This window comes from Alexandromys fortis, unplaced genomic scaffold (genome assembly GCF_014885135.2).
Source record: "Alexandromys fortis isolate MF-2015 unplaced genomic scaffold, M_Fortis_MF-2015_v1.1 scaffold_57, whole genome shotgun sequence".
Taxonomy (NCBI): Eukaryota; Metazoa; Chordata; class Mammalia; order Rodentia; family Cricetidae; genus Alexandromys; species Alexandromys fortis.
The window spans coordinates 5,249,066-5,256,618 of NW_026067941.1; positions in this window are offsets into that span (position 1 = coordinate 5,249,066).

The following is a 7,553-nucleotide window of genomic DNA, read 5'->3' on the forward strand; positions in this document are numbered from 1 at the left end:
ATATACATACATATAAACAGTTTGCTGACAGAGATAGAGTATTTGCAACAAATTCTACTCAAAGAACTGGATACACATCTGGGAAGAAGGATGATTTGATACCGGAGAGAAAAATTTATTCAAAATAGACCATGAGGGGTGCTAGGGAGAGGGCTGAGTGGTGAGCAGCACTTGCTGCTCTTTCAGAGGACCCCAGTTCCCTTTCCAGCACCTGCATGGTGGCTCACACCCATCTGTAGCTCCAGTTCCAGGGGATCTGATGTCTTCTGAAATCTGTAGGCATCATACGTGCAAGTAATGCTTGGATGTACATACGGGCAAAGTATCCTTGCATGTTACAAACTACCATTAAAAATAAAGCAATGCGGGAATGATAAGGAAATGTTCTCAAAATCCATGTGTGGCAAAAATTATAACCTGAAATGTTTAAAATATCTCATAAAATTTGGTAATCAGAAGCCATTCAATCCTATAAAAACGGGGCAAAGAATTTGGTACTTTTAAAAAGAAAATAGATGCATGCCCATAAGTGCCTGAAAAAAAATCTTAAGTTTATTGAAACCTCTCAGAAATGCAAACTAAAACCTCAATGATGCAAACTAAAACCTCAGCGAGCTAGCACTATACTCACCAGCAAAGAGCTGAAATTTAAAGACTGCCAACCCTAAGAGTTGGTGGGAATCCAAACCAGTCTAACCAACTCCGAGAGACGGTGTGGCAGCTTCTCATAAATTAGGCATGAATCTAGCATGTCGTCAGGCTTTTCTAGACACAGTAGACTCTACACTGTTAGGTAGCTGCTCAAGAGAAAAATACGTCCCATGGTCAGATTTGTGTATAAATGTCCATAGCATCTTTATTCATCAGAGCTCAAAACAAGAAGCTGATGAATGTATCATTAAAATGCAGTAGATCCATTAAATATTACTCTACAGTGAACAGCAAACACATGCAACAAAATGAATTAATTTTAAGAATATAATGAATGAAAGGATTTCAACACTTAACACATGCAATGTGACTCTAATGTCCAATATTCTACAAAAAGAAAATTCGACCTATGTGGCTAAAATAGACCCAAGTGTTTGCTTGGGCCTGCTGTTTGGAACTCAAGAGAAATGATTAGAATAGCAAATAGTCTATTGATGTGGTGGCTACATAGGACATTTGTCAAAATGTCATCAAGCTGAAAAGTTAAAATAGATTCATTTGATTGTACATGGTTAAGTATGATAAAGAGGTTGTTTTTGTTTTCTTTTTTTTTTTTGCTTTGTTTTTTAATTATCACATTATATTCTGGGCCAAATACAGCATCAAGTGAGGACTGCATATGAGAAATACATATTATCAAGAGACATGTCCTTTAAGATTCAAACAACTCTATTTTAACTTCACAGCTTGATGACTTTTGACAAACGCCCTATGTAGCCACCACTTCAGTGGACTTTTTGCTAATTCTGAATCATTTCTCCTCTGTTGCAGCTGGAAGGCCCAAGCAAACACTCATGTCACATTGCCTGAGCTAAGTGTTGGAGTCCTTTCATTTGTTATGCTTTGAGGTTAATTCATTTTAGGGACTTGCATTCTCCTTTTTAAGAACTGTGTTCTATGGCTTTCAAAAGTAGCTAACAATTCACTCTTATTTATTCCTTTCAAACACTGGATTTTAATGTCTAACATTAAACAGCTAGTCAATTGAGAGTCAACCAGGAAGAGTGTTACCCTACTTTTCCCTTTTGTTGCTGTGGTAAAATAAACTTGGAAAAGGAAAGGATTTGTTTCAGTATATGTATTATAGTCTTTCACTGAGGGAAGTGCACAGGAACCTGCAGTCAGAAACTGAAGCAGAGGATTCCTTGGCCATGAACCAGAGGCCATGGAGGCATGCAGCTTTTCGAACCTGCCTCCTCCTCCTCCTCCTCCTCCTCCTCCTCCTCCTCCTCCTTATTGAGACAGGGTTTTTCTGTAGCTTTGGAGCCTGTAGACCAGGCTGGCCTTGAACTTGATGTGGGAGTGATTTCTTATTAATAAAGAAACTGCCTAGGCCCCTTGATAGGTCAACCCTTAGGTGGGTGGAGTAAACAGAACAGGATGTTGGGAGGAAGAGGAAGTGAGCTCAGACTTGACAGCTCTGCTCTCTGGAGCAGAGACGCCAGGCTCCGCTCTCCCAGGCAGCTCCGACCCAGGATGGACGTAGGCTAGAATCTTCCTGGTAAGCGCACCTTGGTGTGCTACAAACAATTATTAGAAATGGGCTAGTCCAGGTGCGAGAGTTAGCCAAGAAGAGGCTAGATAGAAATGGGCCAAGCAGTGTTTAAATGAATACAGTTTGTGTGTTGTTATTTCGGGGCATAAGCTAGCAGGCGGCTGGGGTGCTGGGGACACAGCCCCGCCACTCCTATTTCAACACAAACTCACAGAGATCCACCTGCCTCTGCCTCCCGAGTGCTGGGATTAAAGGCATGTGCCACCACCGCCAGGCCCAATCTGCCTTCTTATACTACTCACTGCCACCTACCCGGGAGTAGCAATGACAGCAGTGAACTGAGTCCTCTCACATCAATCAGTAATCAACAAAATGCTCTACAGAATGGCCACAGCCAAATCCAATGGAAATGCTTTCTCAATTAAAATTTCCTCCTCCAAAATGAAACGGGCTTTCATGAGGTTGACAGAAAGTCAACCAGCACAGACATCAAGACAATGGATACCTGACTGGCAGACTTCAGATTGTGTCCTAGGGCTACATCATCCTGAATTCCAGGCCCTATTTGCTACCAGATTACACAAGTAGCATTACTAACAAATGCTTAGGAGTTCAAGCCAAAGAACTTAAAAAGCAGGGCAGGGGAGCCATCCACACCGGAGCTTAGGAAAAGCAAAAGGAGACTGCTTCCATCCAAACAGAGAATGCAGATGAAGGAGCGAACTTGGATTATCATGAAGTTCACTTTGCAGTGGGTCCTGAAATTGCCTTTACCATTGGTATTGTAAAGACCCGGGAACACTACAAACTCCAGATGGACTTAATGCAAATCATATTTAGAAAGACAGATTTGGCAAATGTATAAAACATGGAGACAGCCTCAAAGGATGAAAATGCAAGAAGTGGCTGCTATCCTGCCAGCCTTCCGTGTGTGAATCTAAGCTTCTACAGCATCAGGAAAATGCATTTGGAAAGCACCATCTAAAATTTTGGCCGTTCCTAATGTACCTATTTCTTTCCAGCCCCCAGTGTATTATGTCTGTCAAAACTGGTAGAAAAAAAAAAACCTGGTAGCAATTCCCTGTGGCCTGTGAACACAGCATGCTTTTCAGGCCTCCTTGGTTCTTTCTGCTTTATGTAGTCATAGATCTTTCCTTATCTGCCTTCAGACAAACTCCTGACTCACCATGGCACAAATGACCCAGCTTCGTAAAGCTGCCTCAGTACCAGTGCCGCTTCTCCTCAAGATCAATATTTTTTGACTCAAATAAACAGCTGTCAATTGGAAGAAATGCAGACATGAGAGTAAGGGGCCAAAAATGAGCAGTCAGTTGCCTTGTTCTGCTGCTGGAACACGCTCTGACTTTGGGTAGAAGACCAATGACTCTTGTCCTTCATTTTTATCCAACATGTGAGACTAGCAATCTTTACCTTGCCACTGATGTGGGAATTGGAGATTTCATAATTGTCGGAGTTTTGAAGCCTTTAGAGAAGATGTATCCACGAGAATGCAGTTTTCTTTGATTGTCAACCCTGCCATGCTGGATCAAGAGTAGGAGCAACTCTGTTTACCAGCATAATGGAAATCTTCAAAGTTTCCTCCATATATTTGTCATTCACCGTAGAACACATCATGACCCCTATAAGGATGGCCACCATTCTCCCCACTTCAAAAGAAGCTGAGCTAGAATTGTCTAATGAGGACAGTGGGAACTTATCATCAAGGCAACTGATTTATATCTGTGTGTTCTTAGTTGACTTCCTCTACCTCTCCACTGGTGCCAGAAAATGCCATGCCCATGTTAACTGATTCTACACACTAAAAGCAAGTTTGCAATATAATGAAAACAGGCAAGATTATGATATGTACTGAGTTTTGACCTACTCTAAGTCTTATTTTTTTTTTCTTGTACCAAAACATAGGTGAATCAGGCAAATAAATAAAAAACTTAGTCCTTTGGTTATGGTATGCTGGAGCTCTGTGATTTATTTTCAAATCAGTTGCTGGCTAGTGTTGTCCCAATTTGATTTTGGATAGGATTTCTAGTTTCCACTAGAGATGACTGTTTAAGACCATATTATTATTTGAAACCAAACCTTATCCTATGATACTAAGCACAGCATTTTTCAAGATTTGAACAGAATATGAATCTGGGATATCATTACATGGATAGATTCTGTGATGCAAGGGATCAAGAACTCTCTCAACTGTGTATTACGTGTGGCCTTTTGAAAAGGCTGCACGCACACATGTGTGAGCACACGCGCACACACACACACACACACACACCGGGACTGAAGAAAATGTGCCCACAAATTTTGTTCACCAAATTATGTTTTGAGATGAAATTTCAGGATAGTTATTAATTTATTAAAGAAGAAGAATGTAAAAGAGAGGAAATTGGAAGGCAAGCAGAGAAGGGGAAAAGGGCCAAATATACTGACTTCTTTGTTTATTCAAGGTTAACTTATAGTTTCTTATGTCTATAAAACAATTTTTCTTTCAAGGACACCCCATACTATCCATTTCCTGATAAATGTGCATAACAAAATAGATACAGATGTTGTATAAGCGAGTAAGAAATGGACAATTTCCTTAGTCCTAGGGAACTCAAGAGCTCAGAGTTTGCAGCAATTTCTGCTTCTATCCCCTACCCCACATGGGTTTGGGTTGTGCATGAAAAGGGAGATTCTGTGACTAATATCAATGAGACAAAGAAATGAAAGTTCTCTAATCCCTGGGCCAGGCGCCAGCCTTTCCACTGTAAGGGGCCATTGGCCAGAAATCCCACTGTATGCTGGGCCCAAGGCCAACCAGGACTGGATACAATGAGCTTCACAGCCACCTTTTCAGGGCTGACAGCAAATGTTGGGGCACCAACAGCCTTTGATAAGAGCTCCAACTTTCTCTCTGACATTTCTACCCCGTAATAATACAGCTTTTCTTTCTTTTTTTCTCTCTTTTTAATTTATAAGGCGGTACTCTCTTGAAGATTGCTTAGTGCTTTGAGAGACTCACTCTCATTCATCTCAGTACTTATGGTGAGAAGAGGTGGGGCTGGTGGCCAAGACGAGGAAATCAATATTCCCTTCCTGTTTTGAATGAGAGAGGGGAAGGCAGAGAACAACACAGCACTTTATGCACCAGTTCATTCTGTTGCTGAAGTCTCTAGACGGGCTCACATGAATATTCTCCCTTAGATGGAGAGAGCTCCTTTTGAGCTCAGCAAACCTGGACATTTGGTTCCTAATGAGTTATTTACTTAGTACATCTTCTGTCCTCTTCAGACCAGGGACTTGTGAAAGGCTAACCACATACACAAACCTGTTAAAACCGGTGCCCCTTGTTGAACTTTCTGACTGTTTCACACTGGAATATTGATTTTCACTCATTCTCTCCCTCTCTCTATCTCTTCACAGCAGAGACAGATGCCCAGGAAGCTAGAAACTTCTTGTCAGGATACCCCCAGGAGAATATGAACACCATTAAAATATTTTACTTTTTACCTCATGCTTTACTGTTATTCTCTACAAGCCTTGAACTACTAGCTGAATATTGGATAACGCTCATCCACTGGGAAGACATTGGATCTGACTTCCATTAGAGACACTGAATTATTTAGTGGGAACAAGAGCGCCAACCAGTTATCTGCTGAATGGTTGCTTCCTGTGTCCATTCATACTCTTAAAAAGAGAGTACACGTAATTTATAACTTGCTAATTTTAGTTCAGAATAGTTTGGGGAGGGGCTTACTTTTCACAGATTAGGTTGGATTTGGCACACAATGTTAGAGCACTGAAAGATACAGGAACTATAAAGGACTCATCTAAACCCAACATTATTTGATTTACAATGTGGGATGCCCTTCTGTATGCTGTGAATATGTTTCATTACCATTGGTTAATAAAGAAGCTGCCTTGACCCATGACAGGGCAGAATATAGCAAGGTGGGAAATCAAAGCAGAGATAGAGGAGGGAAGAAAATGAAGTCAGAGAGATGCCTTTTAGCTGCCTAGAAGCAAGATGTAAGGTAACAAACCATGAGCCTCATAGTAAAATATAAAATAATAGAAATGGGTTAATTTAAGACATAAGAGCTAGCTAGAAATATGCCTGAGCCATCGGCTAAACAGTGTTGTAATTAATATCATTTCTGTGTGATTATTTGGATCTGGGTGGCTGGAAAAGTGAAAGCACAGTCTCTATTTACAGATTTCAGATCTTGTCCGACTTTGCATATTTAAAACTTTAAGTGGATATTAATGGTTTTTAGAACTCAGATTTCTAATATTCCTGTCAGTTTGCTAAAGAGCTGGTAGACATTGACATCTGTGACCAATGCTGAAGATAACTACAGTGGAATGTTATACTGAGTGAGGTGCCCCAAACCTAGGAAAACAACATTACATGTCCTTCCTTGCCTGTGAGTCTCAGCTCCCAACTTATAGATGTGAGTATACAAGCTGGTAGAGGAGCTGTTTCTTTCCTGCTGAGCTAGCCTTTAGACCAGTTAGAGAGCTGCTGAGTGTCACTGCTGTTCCTCAAAGCTCTTGTGCCATGGTGGTTGTCACTGTGGTTCAGCATCATTACAACTCTGAATTCAACAGAAATCGGAAAAGTTAAAAGGGGACCTTGAGAGAGAGCACTAGACACAGAAATAGCAGGACGCAAGTGATTTGCAGGGGGAGGGTTTAATTAGGGAGGGAGAAAAGAGGTCAATGCAGTGGGAGAGAGAGGAAAGTAAAGTAACACCACGGATGTCTGGAAAAGCCCAAGGAATCATTATTTATGTCAAATTAAATATATATGTATTTATTTGTATATATATGTATACCCATTTATACATATAGATAGCTTAAATGAAGCTATGCCACTTGGGCTGATACTGTTCTGCCAAGAGTCAAAGACTTGTCTAACAAAAACACCATAACCAAGAGACTCCACAAACAATACAGGCTATTGCTGCTGCTCCTGGTTTTCTTCCAGAGACTGAGGTTAAATGCCTATTTCTGAAGGCACCAGGTACTCTGGACTCAAGATGAAGCCTCCTTCCTGAGGATGAGCTTTCATAGTACCAGGTCTTAGGCTTTCCATCCTACTAGAAGGTGCTATTCAAGCTTCCAAAATGGGGAAGCAACCAGTATCCCTAATCAGTAAGACCGAGAACTCTAAGGTTCAATAGCGGCACTCCCAGCAGCTCTCTATCTGGCCTAAAGGGCATCTCACAGGAGAGAGATTCTGCCTAGTAGTAGAAACCTAGTCAACTCCCCAGGACTAGTGAGGTCATGGATCTTAGAGGAGAACCTAAAACCATCACTTTACTAAATAAGCATAATCCCCAACTGC